Raw genomic sequence first — 25,921 nt, forward strand, 5'->3', positions numbered from 1 at the left:
ATCTCATTACAGATGTAAATGCACAGACCAAATGTCATATCATCAAAACATATTTGAGATTGAAAACAACAGGTGCAAGTGTTGCTCCTGAGACAAATCACAAATTAGCCTAAGAGAGATTAAAGACACTATTTAATCACTCATCTTGCACTGACCCCACTACTCTACATATGTGTGATATACACATCTGTTACTGATATAATACATATAACATCTGTGCAAATAGGTCATGTGCTGTCATTGCTAACAGATAATACATTGTAATTTTAATAATACTGCAAGTAGTAAATGTCCTGTATCAGACAAGCTGTCGGGGGGAAAAAAGTGGCCGTTCTGTCCCATGTACTGTAATGCTTCATAGTTCATTACACACCAGTAAAGTTAATAAGGTGCAACACAATGCTCAGTCAGAGAGGTTGGCATGAATGACTGAAAAAAATATTTTTGCACATGAACGCACGTGAACATCACGCGTGTCTGTAGGTACAGGCAGTATGTATAGTTGGTGTCTGCCCCTATTTTATGATGAGTGTGAAAGCAAGAATATAACATACATTATGCTTGGTGTGTGCACGTCAGCTGGAAGTCAAACTGTGAAATTTAACTTGCAGCCCATTTGACTTGAACTGACTAAAGCAAAAACATTGTTTCATCAAAAATCTGGCCTCCAGCTGTTTAGGCTTGTAAGGAGACACTGAGGCAAATGACCCTGGATAGATGATAGCAGCCTGCTGTCAGTAAATAATCAAAATATAGTTCAGACAGTACAATTTTAAGCCAACTCTGTTCTTCATTATTTTCAACACTATAGTGTGGAAAAACAGTCTGATGTAATTTTCCTTCTGCTTCCTGACCAGAAGGAGGCAGTTGTGTTACAAACACACTAAATGGAGGACGTGAGGGATAAGGTAAACAAAGAAACTTTAACTAACGGCACAGAAGAAGCCAAAATTAAGGTGGCTAGAAGTCCAAATGAAAACAATCCAAAATGAAGAAAAATCCCAATAACACAGGCAAGAAAGCAAGCTCGGGAAAACAGAGCAACTCTGAATGAAGGGAACACTGGAAACACAGAGCAACAAAGAAAATCCAGGGAACGCAGAGCAACAAAGAATGCAGGGATTGCAGGAAACTCAGCAGAAGAGAGCAGATGCAGGGAACAAGGAAACAGACAAGACAAACTGAAAAGGCACAGAGGGAGAGCACAGGTATATAAAGGGCAGGTAACAAGACACAGGTGAAACTAATAAGGGGAGGAGCAAACAATCAGAAAAGGCAGGAAAACTAACAAAGACAGGAAATGAAAAGCTAAAAGAGAGAAAATCTACAAAATAAAACAGGAAACTCACTAAACATAACTTCCTCAGTTTACACAATTTACTCTATAATTAATACGACTTGACTCATTCCTCTTCATACTGCTCAGTGCCTCATGAGAAAGACTGATTAGATAATCTTTTGACATCATGGTGACCTTCCTATCAGTATTATAGTACTAAGATATTGGTAGCTACCACAGGTTTAGTCAGAACATAGAAGAAAAGCCCCACTGTGTTGCTTAATGGGAATCACATTTTCCACTGTTCTATCAAGGGCCAGAGGACAGGAAGCGGACTGGTGTTTGATAAGAACAGATAAGAGCAGCAGTGCAGAAACCTTAGCTCATACTGATGACAAGGCGGAGCATTACAGTTACATTAATTCATGTTCGGTTACACTGCCGATTTACTTTGTACTGATGATGCTCTGACAGTGTGAATCAGGTGTACCCATAGTTCACTTTGATGGAGTTTTGAACATTTGACTGTGGCTCTGGCATGCATGAGTTTGTTGGTTATTTTGTAAATAGTTTCCTTCTTTTTGAGGTAAATAAAATGTTCCAGCAACACTTTTCAGTACCACTAGGTCCATCGCGTTATAAACAAAGTCAGTAAAATATCCATAAAAGAAGTCAACTAAATTGTTACAAACTCAGGCTGTAACAACTTAAAGCTCCAAGTGTGCAGGATTTAGTGGCATCCCTCGTATCATCTTCCCCCACCACCCACTGGCTGCTAAGGCATTCTTAGATATTAGACCTTTCTATGAACTTATATAATGGCTGAGCTTGACCAACAGTTACAGTAACACAGGATAATTAGTCCATCAGTATAAATATCTGATTCCAAATCATCCAAACTGGTTGCGTGTCAGAAAGTGTGGCCATCACAAGCTTTAATGAAGAATGTGTAAGAAGTCACAGAGGCACTGAAATGCATCTTAAAATACTGTTAGCTACACTGATATTTAATCATGTTTATCACTTTAAGTTGTACAGACTTTCTACAGCAGCCAGGAGAGGAGATCGATCTTTTTCTGCTTTTTTTTTCTTAATTGCTTGCTTTCAGTCAATTTATTCATGCAACAGTATATTTATTGATTGTACAATTTTCATGCTTTTAGTCAGTTACTATAGATATAATCAAATCAAATTCTAAAAATCAAATCGTGTTTCAGGCAAACTGGCCACAGCTGCTCACAATGTTCTATACTGTGTTAATTAAAGCTTCAGTGGAGACTTGTTTCAGACAAAGGAATTTTTATTATTTAACCACACACGTTGACTGAAAACGCATTCCAACAACAGCAACGGCCTGAGGCAGGAATGTCACAGCTAATGAGAGCTGCAGCCATACATGCACTCACACCTGAGCAGCTTCACTCGAGCAGGGTATCAGGCTTTGCTCACGGGCACATTGTTGGTAGCAGCGTTAATCATGTAAAGTCCCAAGTTAATCTATTTTTGGTGAGCCTCTGTTCCTGGGGGTAAATCTCAGAGACCATATAATGAGCAAATAAAGCGCTGACACTCAGGTCCATTGAAACATATGCAAGATGCAGATTGCAGATGCAAATAACACTTCATTAAAGAACTCCCTGCAACCCCAAAGATCAACACAAGGGAGAGCTGAAACCACATGCAGTTTATTACAGCTGCTTATTTCCACAGCATAGTGGTCTGCTGTTGACCCAGATTTGATGTGAAAAAACAAAGCAAAACATATATATATATATATATACATATATATGTCAGTTTGCTTATATACATTAACAGTGATGCAAATGTGCACATGACATTGTTGGACAGGTACATTCCAGTGGGGATTCTTCTGTTACACATACACATCTTCAGCAAATTAGCCAAGAGCCTGTAAGTGTCTGCATGTCTGTGCGTATTCAGGATCCTCTCATACAGCTTTGATTTTGGCTTGAGTTAGTGCATTTCTGTTAAACTTGCTGTATTGTATTGTATTAAGAAGAAAAATACAGAGACCGAACCTGATAGCCTGTACAAAAAAGAGAGCAGAGGCAGAGAGGGAGCAGCTAATGACAGCAGAGTAGATAATCTTCGCCAGCAGACTGTTAAGTGTGACATTAATTATATCTAATGGATCTATGTCTGATTAAGACGATGAATATCTCTGAACTGGATCAGACTCAAAGGGAATGGACAGGATGTCCTATTGATCTACAGTAAGACACTCCTACATGATTACTGAGGGAAAAAAGTGCATACTATGTTCTAAATTATGGAACATCGTGTATATATATAATATTTTTGCTGGCTTTAGGCAAATTTGCAAAACACACAAATAATACCTACAGCAAAGTGACCTCACAAGTTGTATGTTGCTTCAAGTTTTTGTGTACTTCCTTCATTGTTTTATGTATGATTACCCGATAAAAACTGTTCCATTTCACAATTATTCTTCATTCTTTTGAGTGTGTTGTGTTACCACACACTATAAGTTCATTACATCCCCAAAATATCCTAAACAGAACAGAAATAAGAACGAGGAGGAGGACTGAACCAGAAAAACTGAATTAAGTAGCCTGTGCTTTCACAAGGGTTTTGTTAAGATACACACATACACAAACATGGTCTGCATGCATGAGCACGCGCGTGCGCACACACACACACACACACACACACAGATTCTTCCCTCCAGTATCTTGTCTTTTGTTCCTAATTTAGCTCTCTCTCTCTCTCACTGTCTCTTTATTTCTGTCTTAATCACTCGCTCCATCTCTTCTCTCCTTGTGTTACTGTGTTCTGCTGTTTACAGTTAGAGAAGCAGGTTTGGGCTCATGAAATGAGGAAGGGGACAGAGAGGGAAAAGACAGATGAAGGAAAAGAGAGGTCTGATCAGGGTAATGACGCAGCAAACTTTTGAATGAGCAAAAAGATGTATGTTCCTGCTGCTCCTCTGCCTCTGTGCGTGTGTGTGTGTGTGCCTGATATGAATGTGTCAGTATTTTTCCTCATTATCCATCTGTCTGCTTTGTTTATCAGTCTTTCTCTGCCTCTTTCTCCACATCACATAAATCACGTAAATACAGTTGCCACATTTCTACCATATATAGCAGGAACAACCACTGCAATCATTCTGCTCTTCTGTACCTTATCCAGTTTGTGCAGTGCATGCAGCTTCTTATCTCTTGCTGGCATGAGCGAACTTCACTGATCGTCATAAAATCTGGTGTCAAAATCAGACAAGAATGTTAATCTTAGACTTTGCTGTTAAGTGTATTTATTTTACAAAAACGTTGAGTCACCTCCACCAGCTCCATCTCATGACAGCCTTAATTTCCAGTGCTGCTTTCTGAGCTATGTTTTTTGCTGTACCACGAGACATTAAAACCATGTCTGATTGCAGGTTTTCCGATGTACAAGAGATTTAAAAACATAAACCTAAATACTCTCTTGGTTTCCCACAGTTTAAGCTGATTAGATAACGCTGACTTTGGTTTCCTTTTAATAGCTGGTCAAGTGAAGTTCTTGTACCTTTCCAAGTGAGTCACATATTTTGTTCAGGAGTGACAATGCACATGCAAGCCACAAACAGACATATACACACAGAAATCATCTTTTCTATCTGTTACTATCACACAAATTTTGATTGAACTCTGTCTTGAATTAAACCTAAAGTCTGTTTTGAAAAAATGCCTGCAAAGTACAGATATTTGGGTTGAAATGTAAGGGGTAAATATTGTAAGAAAGAATACCTGAAAACTCTACTTACGTACTTTAACATAGTGGTATTAATAACTGGTATTTATACTATTTAGTTACCTCTGAAAGTCAGATGTAGCACAGTTCTATCTACCACTGTGACCACTTTCTGACCACTTTGTTACATAAAAGGCACATTGCTTCTTGCCCTGACACTGGACTGTGGCATTGTGACAGTGTGATAAGGAGGCACTCATACTGATGAACCAACAGAGAAATTTCATCCAAATGAGTAGCTCCCCTCTGCTTACTGAGTTTTACAACAAGTTTCAGCTTGCTGTTTGGCTGCTTGACCCAAAACTTTAGTATTTTGGTTCACACACACTGCTCTAATAGATTTGTTTTCGGCCACAGCACGAAGCTGTTTTCAGTGCAAAAGATCTAAAATCCCCAAAGAGCAGAAAGAGTCCACAACTAGCTGGAGAGCATTGTGGAGCATTCAGCAGCTAAGAAATATTTCCCTCAGGAGTTGGTGGAGACCAAAATTAGAGCTAATTAATAATAATGTTGCTTAATAACTGCTTGATGTGCTCATCAACCTAGAAGAAGATAATTTGTCAGTTGTGTTAACAGCCAAGAGTTAAAAACCAGGTATCACCGGTTTGAAAAAAAAAAAGTTTACTCATTTAATAGAAAACTTTGATCAAAAATTCATGTGCTCTTTTGTCAGCTCTTGGCAGAATTAAATATTATGATGTTGTTGGGCTGATCTTGGATACAAATGAAGACTCTTAGTTCAAACAGAATCTCCTGGGTAGTCAGTCAAGCGGTGGATAATGACCAGGATTAGAAAAAGCATAGTGAAATCAGTAGTCAAGCAGAGTTTCTACCTCAAATAGCCAGTCAAAAAGCAAAGTACAGAGAGCTAGTAATGTAAAATATCTTTGTGTCGCATTTGAAGGAGAAAGGTGCAGTCATGTTGATTTGATGTGATATTTTTGACACTGAAATGCATTTGACGTTCAGCCCATAAATGGATGACTGCTGCAACGGAGACTACAGAGAAGGAGGTTTCTCTTAAAAGGATTTCAGGCTGAGTGGACACTGCCGAATTTATTTATCTTTTAGTGCTAATCTATTTTGACCATCAACTTGTGTTTCGTACAGAATGAATAGTGCGGCTAACTCTCTCTCAGTGTGTTTTTGTGTAGAAATACAGCATGCAACAATTCCAGGGGCAAAGTAAAGTGAGTAATTGACTAACAGTTGAGAAAATTTGAATGACTGGATAAAGCATGGCTGAGAAAAGGCCCACTTCATGTTTGTCCCCACTGTCAAATGGTCAGCAGCTCACAACATTAATGTTCCTGACAGAACTGTACACATGTTAAAAGTGTTCAATCAGTATATAAGATGGTGATAACCCTATTCAGCTGTTTTACATGAGACACATGAGAATGAATTGCTATAAATAAAAAATGATCAGCTCACCTGTGGCCTACTTTGTATGTGACTATATGAAAGCTCCAGGATTATGTTCAGCATTTGTTTATTTTTAACCATTTGTACCAAATGTACTTGATTTGTCAACCCAGTGGTCAAAACTCCTACCTGGGGTCATCTTGGGGATACAGTACAATAAAGGCTCACCCTGTCTTGAACATGCAGATATTAGGGGAAGATGGAAAAGATGGTGGCAAAGCAACACAGCGACATGACTCACTGCCAGCTTGTCTGTCTCTCCTGCCAAATCCACTCGTCTGTCAAGAGCACAACACTTGGCAGTATCATTATCCATTGGCATCAAAAAAGATCATATTACATATGTTGGAAAATCATAGAAAATGCAAGAAATGTCAAATACTGGAATTATTGGAAATATTGGCTTGAAACTTATCTTACACTGAGGGTTTATACAGAAATTGGTTTGAGATTTACAGGCAAAAACAGGGGCTGAATCTTGGACTGATGAGTCATAGCAGGAATAGTTTTACTGACCCCAATTTGAAACTTTGGATCTTTTTTGGTTGTATGAGTGACCAGACTGTAAAGTGAAAAGAAAGAGAAAGAATGTGTAAGGAAATAAAAACATTTGGTCACTGCTTCACTGCTCAAAGGCCACATTTGTATGCTCCTCTGCTGTAAATGTGTGTAGCTTCATTAACAGCTTGGTTATCAAGCTAATGGCATGACATTACATGCAATTACACCCAGAAGCAATAAATAAAAGAGACCTGGAGTGGGTTGCTTGGAAGTTACGACTATTTTGAGGCTCTAGATTTGATGAGCTGAATGAGTGAAATGAGAAATATAACTTCTAGTATGATCATTGATGATCTGCAATCAGTTCACCCAAATAAATATCTTTGCTCACACACCCTCACACTCATACACACACACACATACATGCACAAACATGTGTGTAGACATACACCCCTCCCAACTGACTGGCAGAACAGATGGTGGTGCTGGGTGATGCTAGAGGCCAAAAGGACAGCTCCAACCAGCTGACACACACACACATGCGTGCACACACACACACACAGTTATGTTTCCATCACTTTTGGGGACAATATATAGACTTACATTAATTTCCTGGATGCTCACCCACCACCTAACCACAACAATAAACATTACTTGTCTAATCCCAACCCTAACCTTAACCTAACCTTAACCTCAGCCTAACCTCAAAGCAAGTCTTCATCCTAATATTTAATGTTTTATGTTGTGGGCACTTGTGTTTTGTGCCCATAAATAAGGCAAGTCCTCACAGTGTGACTGTGTAAACAGATTTTTGTCCCCAAAAAGGAATATGTGTCCACACACGCATGCATACATGCACCCACACAAAGGATGATGTGAGATATACATGTCATAGTTAATGCGTGTATGCACAAATGACAAATGTTCAGTATATGACCGCAGACACACACACAGAAACAGGCAGTGTTTTCTCTCTCCTTTTCTTTTCTCAGGTCTCTTTCTTTCTTTCCCTGCTCACACAATCCTAATGGGGATGATTTTTCATTTATTTGTTCAATGGCTCGTTCGCTATTTGTCGGTCTGAATTTTCCTTTCAAATGGGAACGTTCTTGGCCCGGCATGTGAACTATGTGTGTTTGCATATGTGGTTTGTGTGGGGGCAGTCACATCAACATGCACTACGTATATTTGCCCTTCAATCTTTCATCAATTTGCAGCTCTGTTCTCACACTGCAGCAAAATGGTTTCTTTCCCGATGCCTTCAGTGTTTTGTGTTTTAGGGTGTGTATGTGTGACTGCACTGTTGTTCAGGTATGCATGCATGCATAACAAAAACCTTGTTGTATACTCATTTTTCAGCAGGGTGTGTTTTTGTTTTTGCCAGATGTTGATGGATGGTGTGTGAGTGTGTGTGTTCTCCACATGTGCATGCACATGAGAAAATATGAATGTATTTCTGTGTATTATTCATGCAGCAGGGTTATGAATGGTGTTCACATGTCCTGAGAGCTTTCCACTTCCAGAGCCAGTCCACTGTGTTCTCGAAGCTTCTCTTAGTGAAGAAGGGTGAAAAAAGCAAAAGGACATCGAGAGAGACAGAGAGGGAGAGAGAGAGAGTGGGGGAGGTGGTGATGGAATATGGAGGGGGGAGACAGACGGCGAGGTGGATTGGGGGGGGTAGAGAAAGAAGAAGGAGGAGAGGAGATGGAGGGAGAGAGTGGGAGACAGAGGCAGAGACACGAACAAATATAGAGAGAACTGGGGAGCAGAGGGGGGAGAAGGAGGGAGGGAAATGAGGGAAACACTGTGGGAGAGACAGAGAGAGGAGGAGGAGGGATGAGGGATGCTGCATTTTAGTGATAGCACAGACTGAGGCTGCATGAGCAGACAGAGGGACGGAGAGAATCGATGACAGAGGTAGAAATTAAGAGAGAGGCGAGGAGCAGTATACAACAGGATTCCCATGCAGGTAAAATTTCAAAGAGCTGTGGACTGTTTTAAATGATAAAATATTTCTATGATATATTTTGAATACTAACAGCTTTGACTAATTAGAGACTGGGAGAGGCCTTTTCTTCCACGACAGCCACATCAAAGATATCCTGGATGTCACAGAAGAGCATTCAACCTGTCAAACCATTCATCCATCCATCCATAAATCCATATATACTGCATGTCTATCTCTCTCTTCCTGTATCCCCTCATCTAACCCCCATCCATCCATCCATCCATCCATCCATCCATCCATCCATCTCTGTGCATGTATCCACTCATCCCTTTGTCCATCCATTCTTTCTTTCCTCTCTTTTATCTGGCAAGCTCCTCCTCTCACTTCACCCCATATCCATCTTACAATCATCTCTCCATTCCACCCACACACAAGCTTCTCTCCGTGACCTCCCCCCCTCTTCTTCCCTCTTCTTCATCCTCTTCCTCCCTGCCTTCTCTCTCTCTCCCTCCGTATCTCCTCAGCTGTCACTTCCACAGATCCTGAGGGCATCTCTTTTCTCTTTTTTTTAATTCATCTCCACTTATCCTTCTTCTCTGATCCTCCTCTACCTCTCTTTGCTATATTTGTGTGTTTCCACAGATTTGCCACTGCTTTAGCCTTTCTTTGTCTATTTTGTTTCCAGATTGTGACAAACGTGCACTTGAAGAAACAGCAGAAGGGTGTAAAGAAAGGAAATAAAGGAGCAAACTTGCATCACTGGCCAGCAGGGGAATAGACACGTCTCTTGTCAGAAGAGGAGAGAAGAATCCACTTGTAATAGAGACAACTAGCAGCTGCAAGAACACAGACAAGCATTTAAAGGCAGACTCCTGTCTCTGTTGGGAAAAGTGATTCTCCTTTATGTCTCTCTGCTTGACTGTATGTCCACATGCTGTCCCTCCATCTGTCTCAGCAGAGGTGTCATTTTGGTGTCTGAGACAAAGAGAAAAGCTGAACAGATCCTGACGTGTGGTTAAGGAGAGGAGGAAAAAAGTAAATAAAAAAACAAAAAACAGAGGAGCATTTACAAGCTTCTGTAAGGAAAAGGGAGGAGAGAGCAGTATGAGTCAGAGCACAGCAGCCAGAATGCTGTGTGTATTCTGCATGCAAGAGGAGAGGTAGAGGGAGAGGAACAATGGGAGTGATATAGGAAAAAAATAGAGAGGACTTGAGTGGAATTGAGCAGTCATTAGACAGAGGAAGGACCGGATGAGGACAGAAGCAGCCACATTGGCAGGCAGTGAGTGAGAAATAGGCCAAGTGAATCAGCTTGCTAGAGGGAGAACAAGGCAAGAGGAGGTTGAGTTTAGAAAGTGGAAGATTTGGTATGACTGAACTGGGTTGAGGGAAGGTTGAATGAAGGTTTGCTGCAGGATGGACAGTGGACAGAAGGGTGGGCTTCATGGAAAACTGCTCTAGCAGTTACGTGGAGAAAGTCCCCAGTGACTGCGTCTTGCCACGAGGTGAGAACATTACTGAGAGGGGAGGACAAGCTTCGAGAAGGTTGACCACAGCAAAAGACAGAACGCGTGTGAGAGCAGAGAGGGTTAAAAAAGAGCAAGGCTTACAGAGGTAAGCAACAAATCAATCCCTGAAAGGACAGCAAGAGAGGCAACCACTGCAGACCAGAAAGCATGTCAATTAACACATAATGACAGGGACGTGGAAACTCTAACTGTGATGGCAGCACAGCAAGAAGTTCCTGTTAAATATTGATGCTTACAGGCCACTCTGAAAGAGCTTGCTTCTTGCACCACAGAGGGGAGGAAAAAAAACACAGCTGATTTTTTATTCTGAGGGCTTTTTACATAGGAATAGACAAGCTGTTAAGTGCGTCAGACGACAGCTGAGTGTGGTAAAGTTGAGTTGTTGTTACAAATTAAAACAAGACACACAAATTAGCCAAGACTCTCCTTCCTGGAGGTTTTCTTCTGACCAGCTGTGCAGTTTCTTGGGGAAAGTGGAGTGGCTACAGAGAGAAGAACTGTACCTGTCTTGTGTGGGAACAACAAGGACAAAGGGAATTGACATTTGGGAGCTCACTGAGACCACGTTCAGGGTGACAACAATTTCTTTTCTATGAGAACAAGAACCAGCGCTGGCTCATGAATACAGATTTCTTTTTTGGAATGACCCGCTGTACCTGCTTTGCCAAGCACTCTGAGATGATTCCGTGCCAGAGGAGAAAAGTCAAACACTGCTGACGCATTCGTTGATGCCTCCTATTTTCATATTTGCCCGGGACTGAGTGTAACTGTTACATCTGTCTTTGAAAATGACCTCATTACAGACATTTGGCCAGTGGAGAGATGCTGTTACGGCTTGAGGAAATATAATTGTGGAAATGTTTTGATGTGCATCAACACGAAGGATCTTTTAATTGGAAGCAAGATGTACACTATGTCTTTTTTTTTCCATGACTAAATAAGCCACGATGGGTGATTCTCCAACTTGACGTGATCAAGAAAAACTTCAGTCCGACCTGAGCCATAGATTCCTCAAAGCATCACGACGACAGCACAGGAAGACACAACGCCACAGTCTCCATTCAGCTGCGGATAGACCAGCTGCGTGTTTATGTGTGTGTGTGGCTGTGTGGGGGCGTATGGACTGTCGGGGAGCTCGGCTGTGTTAGTGCATAAGCTTGTGTGGGTACGGAGGTGTGTGTGTGTGTGAGTGTGGCGAGCTTTGAACCCAGCTGTGTCTGAGTGTATTTTCAAAACATCGCCTGGAGCTGTGTGTGTGTGCGTTCGTGTGTGCGTGTGTGTGTGTGTGCATTGGGTGGATTCTCCCCACCAGCGACAGAGCTGGACCTGAACAGCAGTGGTGAGAGGGGGGACAGGGAGGGGGAGAAGGAGGAGGAGGAGGAGAGGAAGGTGAAAGAAACCAGCAGGACGGAGAAGAAGAAAAAACTGACAACATGCTCGGATAAAGAGAAGAAAGACAGGAGTTTTTGGCTGCCCCCCTGGTGCAATGTGTGGTGAGTACGCATCTCTACATGTACTACACTTTCACGGTCAGTGCAGATGGATATGGGTGAGTGCATGTACACTGTGGTCCACCAATGATAGCATCATATTAACTCAGGAGACTGGTCAAGGTCAAAGGTGAAAGGTCAGTTGGAGGACTCACACATCGGGAGAATGAAGGCAGTATTGAGTGCAGGTCTCTCTGTATTATATTTCCATCCACTGATTCGCACAATATATTCACACAATGTGGATCACATGATACAGTGACCAGTGGATCACATGACATCCAGCCTAGTACCTGAATGTGAACTGAGTCAACACCATGAAACACGGCATGTCTCACCATACAGGATCCCTACAGTATTAATGTCAGAGGATGGTTCCTCCAAATACACAATCAAGTATACAAATACAGTAATCAGGCATATATGCTTGCTCCAATATGCGGGCACAAAATTTCTTGTTATCATGTACCAACATCCACTGACGGTTGTTAAATCACACCAGTGGATTTAATCACCAGGCAACACATGGCTGTAACTGTTGCCTATAGCTTGTTGACATAAGGCTAACATATGGTTATGACCAAAAACTAGAATAATTCACTGAGATATGAAGTCTAAAGCTGAAAGCAGATCTGATATGTGCACTCTCTGTCCTGTGAATACACTCATTATTACCTCTGGATGAGGAAGGCTTTTACTTACTGTGAATTTGTTGTCAGGCAAACTGTGCTTCTGCTTAGCTTGGTGCTTGTGTTTGTGTGAGAAATACCTATTTGAAAGCATAGCAGTAAATGCATCACACCCTGCAAGGCAATGCAATACTATTTTTTGCAAGTTTTATAACTGAGAACCTCTCAAAACTTCATACATCCATCGAATTCCGATAAATATTTTCTTTTTAGAAAAAAATATTTATCGGAAGAATGTCCTCTCTGCTTTATTGTGATTATCTGATGGAAAACATGTATCGAACGCACAGGCTTTCTCTCAGTCTTTCTGCTTTACACTGATGCACTTTCTCTCTTTCCCCTCACCATCATGAATAACTCACATATACTGTCTTACAGTAAACCACACTCACCCTTTGTCTATCTATGTCTTCCACACACTCATGCACTATAAAAACACACAAGAGCAAATGTAGAAGAAGCAGGGCCATGGCTGAGGAGAAGTGACAGTCGCTTTATGGCCGCCAGCCTTGTATTCTAGCAGCACTGGTCAGCCTAGCTTGTAATGAGGCTGTGGAACATTCCAGCGTCATATGGATCTGGTTCCCACACCATCACTCTGCTGCATGGGCTCAGGGTGCATGTAAAGCGCTTGTGCTTTTACACGTAGGATTTATAACATGACTTTGCAATCCGTTTACCGTCGAGTCCCCCACAAGCTCTCTTTATGTGCTTGAGTGTGTGTGCATCATTGACCTTTGCAAAGACTGCACAGACAGCTTGTATTGTAGCAAGCACCAAAGCTGCAAGATCATTGATTGAGACTTTCTGTGGAGTCAATAACACTACCAATCAATGGCTTCAATCTATACCTGCTGTTCCTCCTTTCCCTGATCACTACCTGATAGACACAGCACAGCGCACCACATAGAGCTCAGTTTGCTTATATTGTATTTGACATTATTAGTATTTTGTCTTGCTTACCGATAATCTAATACCTTGGAGCATGGCTGAGGTTAAACAGGTCAGAGTATACACATAGTCCTCTCAATATTAGGCTATCAGTTCATCAGAATCAGAAAATCAGAAAAGGTTTTACCCTCATATTGTCTACATTTAACTACTTAATTTTTGCTTATGCTAATGTGTCAAAAGTCAAAGTAATTATTAAGCTGGTAATTATTTTCCTGACAGAGATAGGTGTGAGATAGATTAACTTTATTTGTAAATACTTTACTTTTTTGCTTTTATTAGATATTGAGCTGACAGGAAATGAGGGGAGATAGGTGGGGGATGCAGCAGAGATCTCCAGCTCAAAACTGGAAATATACCAGTTACATGGTTAAAATGTAAAGCCCCTTACAACCACCAGGACACCCCAAGACTGATTAACTTGCAGTGAATGGCACACAGGGACGATAAGAGATGGTAGGGAATCAGGAAGACAGACAAACAGCTGAGTTTGGAGAAGAAAGCCAGAGTCTGAGTAAAGCCTCTGAGGCTGTTGACATCACGATAAACAGGCCAAAAGAGATTTCAAAAAAGATTCTGATCTGCTCCAGTAATGGTGCATGGTGGCTCACTGCCAGTACTTTAATGTATTTTCAGTTTTAACATATTTATTTATCATATTGAGGCCATGTTATTTAACTAATATCATTGCATTTACATGAAGACACAAGTGACAGTGAGTTAAATTAGTGGAGATCATATTTGCAGTCATTTTCAGTGCATCATGTTTCTAAAAGAACATGTTGGGAAGAGGATAAGCAATAAAACATAACTCAAACATTCTCTTTGCTCGATGATGTCTAACAGCTGCCAGCTGTGGTGCACAGGTCGCGTGATGTGTTGGTGGCTGTGGGAAACTAAATGAAATTCATTGCTTTCAAAACATCCTCTCGAGGGGAAACAGAATGAAATCTGCTATTATCAAAATACCATCAGCCTTGGCTATGATTGCTGGGTAGATAAAACACAGAGTTGTTCCAGTGAGTCATAATTTAACCATTTACATGTTTGTCTGACTTTCATTTTATTCCATTAATACCACAATCAACTGCAATACAATCCACAGTAACACAGAGATTATGGATTAAATATCAGGCTTTGTTCAGTGCGCACATGTAGTATGCAAATTGTTTTATGATGTAAGAATACAACTAATGTTCTCTGAATCATTAGTGTACTATGTATACTGTATATCCATCTAAGGTGCCAATGCCAGTCAGTTCAAGTTTGTTTGTGTCTGTGGACATTCAGTACTGGATGTAGATAGATAACCTCAGAGAGATTGCAAGAACACAAGGATGTAGAGATTAAATCCATTTTTAAACTGATGATTTAAATGCAAACATTAGATGGGGCCAAACAGTGCAACATTTCAGCATTTCTGCCTCTTCTTAGGTCATCTCATTTGTACCGTATGTATGCGTTTGTCTGTCTGTTTCACTTTCTTGTACGGAGTGTTGAGCTGCCTCTCTGCTCATCCCCTCTGTCTTATTATATATTGAAGATCATTAATGTTCCATGCAATCTTTCTCTCTCTCTAAGGGCACATTTTCGAAGGTAGTTGTCATCTCACATAATATATATAAAAGTGTGTTGCTTCTTCATCACCTTTAAGGCTTAAGGATTGCGGAAACCTATTCAGCTGAAGCAGTGATTAAGTTCTGTAAATTGTCTGTTATGTGTTGTGATGACAGGCAAAAAATTATTTATCAGTCCCTCCACAAATTTGCATCTCCTGTGATTTAACCAATCCTCATATCATCTGTGAAAAATTGTTATACTGTTCAATATTTGCAATACTGATGCAAAAACAGATTTTCTGCATGTGATATTCAAACTCAATCCCTTAGTGATAAGGCCACATCAGATAAAATCAAACCCCATCCTCAACAGACTCTCTACCTACTGAAATGCCACTAATAAAACCTAAAGTTAAATGTTTTGTTTATCAAGCTCGTTGAAAGTATCTCACAATCTCAGAGGAAACTCAACATGTGAAATGAAGGGCAAAATAGTCCTTCAAGAAGATTAAACCTCCTGGTTATGTCCGCATTAAGTAGTGGTTGCTGGCTGTTTCAGTAACAAACACAAGTGCTTATTTATCTTCACCAAAGATGTTATTTTACTGTATTAGTAACTTCTTCTCCTAAAGTAATTCGTTTTTTTCTTCCTGGTGTAGAATATGCTTCTCATGGTCTTTTTTCATTCCAGATATTTCCATGAGATTACCTTGGTAATGAATCGCAGTGTAACCTTTCAGACTCAGACTCCCACAGTAATGTGCACTGCACTGCAGATCGACCTTCCGCAGGGAATTTATATCACACCCTACATAAATTAATTTGACAGTGAAATAAGCAGAGCGGCTATCTGCACCAATTATGATGAATATTATGCATGAGTTTCATGGGCCAGACTGCCTTGTATTGCTCGTTCGGCGAGGAAGTTGTGTTTTCCTTGGTGCTACTCTGCACTCTGCACTCAGTGTTTGGTTCCAGTACAAGTTAAGTGTATTATTTCTCATATGCAGCTGTTGCAGTGTGCTGGTTCCAGTTATGATTGCTATACAGTGACTATAATTACACATTTAATTATATGGCTTCACGATACTGCAGGGAGAACTTTATAACTAATCCCTTGGATTGAAATCGATATTGTAGTATTTACGTTAGATCTTAGGTCTTATAGGTTATTTCAAGACCACCGCATCTAATTCTTCCTGCTCTTTTGTTATGGTAAAATGGAGTTTTAAATGGCTGAAACAGAATGGGCGCATTCAAATATTAATTTGTATGGCTAAATGCTTGAGCTGCTGCGCTTCATTAAGATTGTGTCTTCTTGAAGGGACCAAAGGAAGAAGGGAAAGAAAGAGTAGTAGATAAAGAGGCTGTTCTTGGAATGTCTTGGAATGCTGTAATTTAACAATATTGCATAATACTGTGCATGTGCAACTATGGAACACATATGTGAGACCAATCATGCATGTTTTTCATTTGTATAAAGGGCTGAAAGCCAGGCACTGACACACTCTCCTTTTTTGTGAATTTACAGTTCACAGATATAATCTAACAAACATATTTAACTCGAAATACTGTCAGCTCCTGGAGGAAGTCACACAATTTGGCACACATTCAGGCAACCAATAACAAAGGTACATGAATAAATTGATGGTATACAGATGTGAAACCAGGAGAAGCCATTCACGAACCATTATTTGCACACACTCTGACATATGTCCAGCTGTTGGGAGTATGCCCACAATTTTATTTGCAGTGTGAAGTCCCCAAATATTTAATGATCTAAACACCTTCACAACAACAACTCTTTTACAGTCAACACTTGGGCAGGTGAATAAAGGTAAAAATGTTCAGAAAAATCAGATCTATGTTGGTGAAGCAAGTTATAGCTCATATGTTTTCTCTTTCATTTTTTTGGATGCGCTATTCTTTGTTTCCTCCATTTTTTTTGGTCATCTTCTTTCTCTCGTCTTGTCTGTCTTTTGTGGCCGTGAGTTTTGAGGTGTGCCATGCATTGCCTCTAATTGGGTTGGAAATAATCACATCACACTGTTGAATGGCTAAGTGGCATCAAAAGATAGTGCTATGTTCCTGTCCTTACTCTACATATGCACACATGAATAAAAACAAACTGCACACACACACACACACACACAGAGTCATGTTTCCATCACTTTTGGGGACAAATACATACATAGACTTACATTCACTTCCTGAAGGCTTAACCACCACCTAACCTAACCCTAACCTCAGTGTAAACTTAAAGCAAGTCTTCACCCTAATGTTTAATGATTTATGTTATGGGGACTTGCATTTTGTGCCCATAAGATCCTCACAATGTGACTGTATAAACAGTTTTTTCCCCCCACAACTACAGAGCTATGCATCCACACATGCACACAGACACACACACACACACACTTGGGCTGCCAGAACAGCTGATGGATGTTGAAATATGTACTCAGTGCACCAACAAAATAAAAAAAATAGACCAACAAGCGGGTAGTAGAGTGAAGTAAATATAAACCTTCAAGAAAGTTTTGAGTACATATATATTTTTGTGTTTGCATCTACAGTATGAAGGCAAGGATCTTTGATTTCATCAAGATGTGCCCAGTCAGTGCAATAGTGCTAAAAAACTGCAGTTCCTTGAATGGCCACTTGAGGCTTGCTCCAAAAGCAAGTCATTCCCCATGAAGACCCCATGTTAAAATGTGTAACTTTGCAGCAGAAATCAACACGTTTCAGTCTGCCTCTGTTCTGTATGTAATTTTCCTGTCTATGACAAGTGTGATAAAGTTTTACAAAACTCTCTCTTAAGGCTTAAATTTGTGCATGGCCACTTTGAATGACAATTTACTGCAAGCTATTTGCTAGCCTTCACCTAAATGAATTCATGTGACTGATCTTGACCGCTCTGCCGTGTACGTGGTGCTTTTTCATGCAAATAATTGACAAATAATATGGCTTGCTGTGTGGTTTGCTGTCACACTTGCACAGCCTTTTTGGACTAGAAAATGGACTCATCTTTACTCTCACTTCTCCACCTCTGCAGCAGAAAACTGCTGAAATACACTGTAATGTACTGAAATTCTCTTAATTGACTGCTAAATGGATGTGGAAATGTACTTCACTTAATGAACGTACGGAGAAGATAAGAAAAGAAAATAACAGAAATAACCTGAGGCTATCCTGAATACAAACACACAGACAGACACACTGTCGGTGCCTGATGTTGTTTGCTAGCCTCTGGCTAATGTACAGTAACGTATCCTGGCTGACTGAGGTTAATAAATGTGCAGTCAAATGCAAGTAACCCGAATAAACATAAATGATTTTGCAATCAAACTTGTGCGAATAACACAAGGCAAATGTTTTCTTTGCTCTCTGTGTGAACCTATTTATTATAAAGTCTACTGCATGAACAGTGAATTACAATCAGAATCAGAAATTCTTTATTGATCCCTGGGGGAAATTAGTCATGATGGCTCCATTCAGTATTTATTGTACTGTCTATGATAGTGATCAGGGAGAGGTTAAGATTGCCAATAAGAATACATCATGCAGCAGTGTATTTTCAATCATCTACTACTGCTCTGTAATTCTATTGAAATACTGGAAATTATTGACAGCTGATGTAACAGACCAGTTGGCCTAATTGTGGACAGCTCAGTGTAGTGGAAACCTCATATTCTGTGTAAAGCCTAGAACTCTTTCTCATTTTCTCTCTCTCTGTCTCACACACACATAGGCACACAAATAGATATAAATACACTCACTTGCGCTGTCCTCATGCTAACCTCCCTTTGTCTCTGTGTTCTCAAAATGTCTCAGAGGACTGCAGATAATTCCCTCATCAGCATCCGACCTCATCCATTTTTAACAGACACCACTGGTCCCACATCAACACTAGTACTTTGTGAGAAATGAACCGAAAGAAGGGGGACTAAGGACTTTAACAAATCTTAAAACCAGCTTTAAATTTGTGAAAGTAATTATTGAAAGCAAATTGCCTTATTAATTATATTGATTGTTCAAGTAAAATCTATTGATAAAAGAAAGGATTTTATAGGAGTTATAAAAGGAGGGAGAGAAAAAAATGATAATTAATAGTTGAAGAGTAGAATAACAAAGTATTACAGAATATGAATGAAGAATATGATTAGACAAATATTAGTGTGTGAATGTGAAGAAGGTGTGTGATATGACTCCTTGATATGATATGTGGGAAAACATGGTGAAAACAAAAGCCATTTGAGAAGTGGACGGAAACGTAGAAAGAAGGAAAAAAGCAAACAGGACATACGCCAAAAGAGGGAGAAACAACACAAAAGTTCCAGAAGAAAAGGAAAATGGTGTCAAAAAAGTACGGCGTCGTCGCAGATGCAGAGAGAGCTGAACCCCGATGCAGGGTCAAAAAATGGGCACGCAGATGAGGCAGAGGTCCAAACTTATAGTCTTTAATAATAATAATCAAAACTCAAAAGACTAACACTTACTGTGGTAAGGGAACAAAAAGCTGAGGCGAAAAGCATGGCATGAAAGAGTAAATCTAGGCACGGTGAAAACATGGAGACAACACACAGACACCAGTGACAGGGAAGACGAGGACTAAATAGACGAGATAACAAGACACAGGTGAAACACATCAAGGGAGGAGAAAGCAATCAGGTTAAACAAAAGCAAAGCTGAATGAACCAGAGACACACAGGGGAAGTGACGCTTTCAAAATAAAACAGGACATGACAAAAACCTTGAACATAACACATGGAAACACAAGACACATGGACCAAAAATCAACAGACAGAAACCCAGGGTGTGACAAATGGTAGCCAAACTAAGACAAAGTCTCATTTCATTGTCTACTGACTTCTAACTTTTTATATGTCTTTGGTTAATATTCAATGTTCAGATGCATGCAGGAAAAGTTAAGTGTGTAGCTGAAAATGTGTGTGTATCTTTGTGGGAGGGATGATTTTCATCTACTCTGTCAGAAATAATTAACCTCTCATTTGCCTGTCTTCTCTAATTTCAACTTTGTCCTCACCTTCCCTCCTTTGTTCACTGCCTCCATATCTAGGCGTCGCGCCCTGTGGGGGTGGGGTTCTGTGATGGTAACCATGGTCCCCGGCAGCCGCTATGTCTGCAGCGCTCACGCAAGAGAGGACGACTCCACGAACGACCGCGAGGAGAGAATTTTAGCCGTGCTGGGCATCATCGGAACCATCCTCAATCTTTTAGTGGTCATATTTGTCTACATCTACACCTCCGTCACCTAAGGTTTGCTGAGCGAAAGACGTTGGCACTGTCCCCAACTTTTCTCCACACTGCCACACACCTCTTTAAGTATTTATACACAGAGAGGGTTTGATTATTCACAGTACGGAGTAAGATGTGGAGATCATTGGCAGCGCGTTCAGCTGGATAGTAGCCATATTTATCTACACCCGCATCTCTCAAAGACAGCTTTGCTCTGTTAGCTAAAGACTGCTGCCGATCAGAGAGGAGGATCTGCAGGTGGAATCGTCTGCTCTTCCCTCCACTTTTAAACTGTTTCTCCCCTTTTTTTTAAGACAAATGACTGCTGACAGTGTGTCTTGTCTCATAATGGTGACATGTCTGCATATTCATATTAATCCATGATTGGGCCTAGCATTTCTGTGATTGCCTAGTCTGCAAGACTCATTCTCTTAATAGTCTTTGAATTGATGGTGGTTATATTGACTGTGCTGCATCCTCTACTTTGTCACATGACATGTAAAAGTGTGCGGTTTCTCTGCGATCGAGCTCATTTGTTAGATTTAAGACATTATCACTGCCAGTTACATTTATCTAAATCATTTAACAAACAAAGCACCTTTGATTTAACGCTACTGAAGAATTAAAATTGACCAAAAATCTCCTGAGCACCCATATTTGAACAGAACATTAATATAAGTATACAGATAATTATTTCTCACTCACTGCTAAATATCAGTTTCCATAGTCGGTAGAGTCGCTGAAAGATTTTTACATGGACCTAACACGTCGACACTTAAGCACACCAGAGGAGAGATTCCTGGCTGTGCTAGGAGTCATCGGCATCGTACTCAACCTCCTGCTGCTAGTTTTCGTCTACATATACACCTCCACCTGATATGTGTGCCCGAACACAGCATCAGTTATGAGATAAGTTGCCACACCAGAGAGTACCTGTACCTAACAGCCAGGTGTGCCAGTGACCATATCTCGTTCTCCCACAACTCCTGTATATATTGTGCCAAAGTTTATCCAGGTTCACAGCTGATTTGAGCATTGTATGTTATTCTCAGCAGGTTTCTGTGCCTAATAATATAGTGATACTCTAATACTAACATGGGAACATGGTGAGCACAAGGTGCTGAGAGAATTTAGAGGCCAAAAAAGTGATATGTGGAGCTTAAGAAAAGGATGTTTGTTCAAACACTAATCTACAGTAGAAATACACGTTACAAACTGTAACTTTGTTGTATAAATTTGTGTCTTCCAGCTAGTGTTTGATGCAGTGCTCTTTCACATACATGCATGATGAGAGCTTTACTTAAGCTTATATTATTATAATCTCTATCACACTTTGACCAAAATATCTGATGTGAAAGCTGCCATTTTTACAGTAATTCTGTTTGTTTTACATGCTTATTGATGTTTAAAACACCCAGAAATGGAACTAGATGGTATCAATTTTTCAGTCTGTACAGCAGCTCTGCACAGCATCAAAGATCTTTCTGTGGGAGGTTGGTACCTCAGAATAATGGTCTATTTTCTGGGGTCATGGTTCTGTGATTGCATCTGTAAGCCAGGCAAGGAGCAGCATGGAGGAGGAAAAAGTGTGGAACTGAGACAATGTCACACAAATCAAGACAGCGTTCAACTGCAGCGCAACAAATGCAACAGCTACACAAGAATCAGGTGGAACCAGTGTGGACTGTCTGAAAAAGGAGGACATGAATCCTCTGTGCAAAGTCCCACCATTTGTCTCGAAACTCAAGAAGGCACAAAAAACTCCCTGGGATTGGGTTACAGCATTTCTACTGAAGCTGCTTGTCACTACGGATATGATTTTAGGTTAAGGCACTGTGCTTCTAATGGAAGAGTAAACCTAATTGCATTTGACACACGAGGAGCTAGGACTGGCTTGAATATACACTTCATCCTCGTCATTCTCTTCTCCACCAACAAGCTAACGCCAGAGAAGACATAGTACTGACAGGACCCACACGAGTGTCTGCTGTCCTTTAACATAGCACATCACTTTTATCTATATACACACTCATACACCCATGAGCTGAAACAGAGTTCATTTCATACATCATCAGTCAGACGTTCAGGGGACAAAGACACAGTGACAAGGACCCCAGAAACTCTGACTGCTCACTTAACCTACTTCAATTTTACATGTCAGCTTGTGAGAATAAGTATCCAGATTTTGATAATCATTGCATATAAAATTCCTTGTTACATTGTGTATGTATGCTCTTAGTTTTAGTGTCATTGAGTGTTTTGTTTGGACAAGTGACTTTTGTAAAAATCTGAAAGTCACAATTGCAAAATGTTTGGAATGAAAATGATTCTGGTGGAAACTGTTCATTTTTTATAAAAGGTTTATAGAGGGTTCAGATAAGTACCTCCATGGCCATGTCTTCAGAATGCTGGATGAACGAGTTGCTTCACTGAGTTCCAAAACAGCAAAGAAGATGAATCAAAACTGTTCATATTTCAGTTATCTGTGATGTATAAATAACATACCTTAGGATGCTCTCTCTTTGCATTTCCCCCCTTCCACCGTAACCTTAAACACAATATGCTGAATACACAGATTTTATGTAACCTTAAAAGAAAACTAAGAATTAGGGTAAAATAAAATCCATAAATAAAACTTAGGGTTTATGTGTGAAGCTGATCTCACCAAAGTAAATGCTGAGATTAGGGATGTGGTGACGTTACTAAAAACAATATACTGAATGAAGACATACAAAACTTATCTGAAGGGAATTAGAAAGATAGACTTGAAAATATCTATTGCACATCATGCAACAACTTTGCGGATTAACTTCAACCTGCCATATTTGCTTTAGTAATTCCTTTATTATTGTACCTTCAGATGAAGTAGTAGTTACTCTCGCAAACAGATTTAATCTATGATCATCTAACAGCTTCTGCTTCCTGCTCCTTTAATTTATTTTTAGTGTTTCCACATTCTGAGATCAATCAGTTCAGTGTGATACAGCTACACAGCTCAAACTTAAACAACTTGAAATAAAGCCATAAAGCCTCAAAAAGCCCACTGAAGAGGTGAAAACCAGCCCAAACATCCTTTAAAACAACCCCGCCTTCAATATCTGAATCTCTATTTGGTCCTCGCTAAAACAGAAATAAAGAGCCCACACACACATACACACACTAGATACTAGTCTTCATAAGCTTAATTCTACCCCATCTTTCAACACACATCAGGAGGTTCAACTGTCAGCATCCTGAGATCGATGTGACTTGCACATTTACTTCCTGTCACATCTAATAACAGTACAGTGGGGTTTGTTGAGCTAGATCCATTTTAAGTGTGCATGAAAGCACAGTATAAGCCAGCCTTGGTTTGCCAGACATCTGCTGCCAGACTGGAACAGTCCAATTCACAGCAGAAACACATTTGGATATACTTTGAAATACCTAAAAGTATTGACGATATTATTGGATCACTTTGTGCTGCCTCTAAATTGTCAGGTGGTGTTGGCAAACTAACAAAATAAACAAGCAACTGCTTAGCTCAGGTTTCTAATAAAGCTTTCTAATAAAGCTCCCTTTATAAAGAGCTTGTAAGATGTAACTAATGGCTGTATTAATAAATACCATAAATCTGAATAATTGACCTGTGCTTTACAGATCATTTAGAAACCATTAATAAGAACAACTTTTGTGCTGTCAAAAAGATTTTTATACAAGATTTAGAAGTTGTAACTTATTAATGGTCTATAAATCATTTGCTCTGATTTACTAATGTTATATGCCTTATTAGAAAACCCATACAACTGCATTATTAGCTGAGAGAATGAATACATGTTAAAGTTCCTAGAAAAGGTTTCTCATTGATCTGTAAAGAAAATATTTATTACCCATAGCTAAAGCAATTGGTTACTATTTATGAACCTTTTTTTAAAGGGCGGCTTTTTCGAAAGTGGCAGACTACCAATTTTACCAGTGTGGGTTTTCAAAGTCCAGAGGTAAAATGATATTTTTAGACTGAAACAACCGAAAGGCATTTATTTTGTACCAATATTAAATCTTTTTAACTTAATATTAAAATCTTAGTATATATTTAAAAAAAACTCAACTTATCAATTCTTAGGCAGTATATTAAGCCTAACTCATGACTAAAGATACCTGGGCTATACTAAATGTTACTGTGTATTCTGCATGCAGTTCAGGTTTTCAGTTGAGACCAGTTTTAACATGACAGACTCACTGCCAAACTAACCAATAAGAGGGGAGTGCCTAGAGGGCAAGTCCTGGCCATCTGCTGTGCCAACACACACACATTCACACACACACACAGAGTTGTGTTTCTATCACTTTTGGGGACATTACATAGACTTAAATTAACTTCCTGGAGGCAGTTTGCAATTTTTTTTATTGTGAAGCACTTTGTAACTGTGAGTTTTGAAAAGTGCTATATAAATAAAGTTATTATTATTATTATTAACCACCATCTCACCACAACAATAAACATTATTTACCTTATCCTCACCCTAACCTCAACTAACCTTAAAGCAAGTCTTCACCCTAATATTTAATGATTTATACATTATGGGGACTTGTGTTTTGTGCCCATAAGGGCCTCACAGTGTGACTGTGTAAACAGATATTTCTCCACACACGCACACACACACACACACACACACACAAACACGTGCAGCGAGAGAGAGGGAGATTTTTAACAATGCAACCCAAATATCTCAAAACACAGAGATTTATGATTTATTTGATTTAAAGCCTCTTTATGGTATTTTGTTTAATCATTTTAGAAATAAGCTAACATGTACACACGCAGTTTGTTATGGAAATAGTCTTCAACGCCGGAGGAAATACAGGTGCATCAGAATACACCTGGGAGTCCCAGGCACTGCCCCCAGCATGGATTGTTAACACAAAACACTGAAAACAAGAAAACATTGTTCAGAGACAGGCAGATGTTGGTTCTGAGTTGGACCGCGTTATGTCCAGCCAAAGCAAAGAGGAATCCTCATGTTTTTTCATGATGCATGAGCTGAATTGATTTTGAGCCTGAGAGGGCACATTGGACACAGACTGCCTGTTTGAGACCAGGCAGGAGGAAATAATGTGGACAAGATAATCCCTGAGACATTTTAATGCTATTTGAGACAAACAAAGCTGAAGAATACTGAATTATTGTAGATCTGAGGAGGGGGAAATCAGTCTTTGGTAAGAAAAAAACTGATTTGCATAGAAAGGCTGAAATATTACACGATTTTGTGTATAACAGATTCCAGTTTTACTGTATTTTCTGCAATAGCTGCAGCACATACTAGCTGTTTCATATTACAGGGCCATGGTTCATGTGTTAAAGCCCTAAGAAATGATCTTTTAACCAAAATTTTGTGGCACACACTGATTTACCATACCGAGAAGGTAGCTGCTATAGCACTAATCAAGGAAGCTGTATCACAGTGTCAGATGTACTGGAGGACCCCGCCCCCGATAATATGTGATGAATTTATTTTGGTGATGGAAAAAAAAAGAATTGTGTAA

At 39.9% G+C, this 25,921-nt stretch overlaps 1 long non-coding RNA gene across 1 annotated transcript; it reads left to right on the top strand.

The window, feature by feature from the left end:
• Positions 1-8,833: 8,833 nt before the first annotated feature.
• On the top strand, positions 8,834-25,919 carry LOC124059803. The gene is made up of 3 exons (XR_006843439.1): positions 8,834-8,945; positions 9,610-11,946; positions 20,220-25,919. It is a non-coding gene; the product is annotated as an uncharacterized LOC124059803 (long non-coding RNA).
• The last annotated feature ends 2 nt before the right edge of the window (positions 25,920-25,921 follow it).

Source organism: Scatophagus argus, chromosome 5, assembly GCF_020382885.2.
Source record: "Scatophagus argus isolate fScaArg1 chromosome 5, fScaArg1.pri, whole genome shotgun sequence".
In the NCBI taxonomy this organism is placed as follows: Eukaryota; Metazoa; Chordata; class Actinopteri; family Scatophagidae; genus Scatophagus; species Scatophagus argus.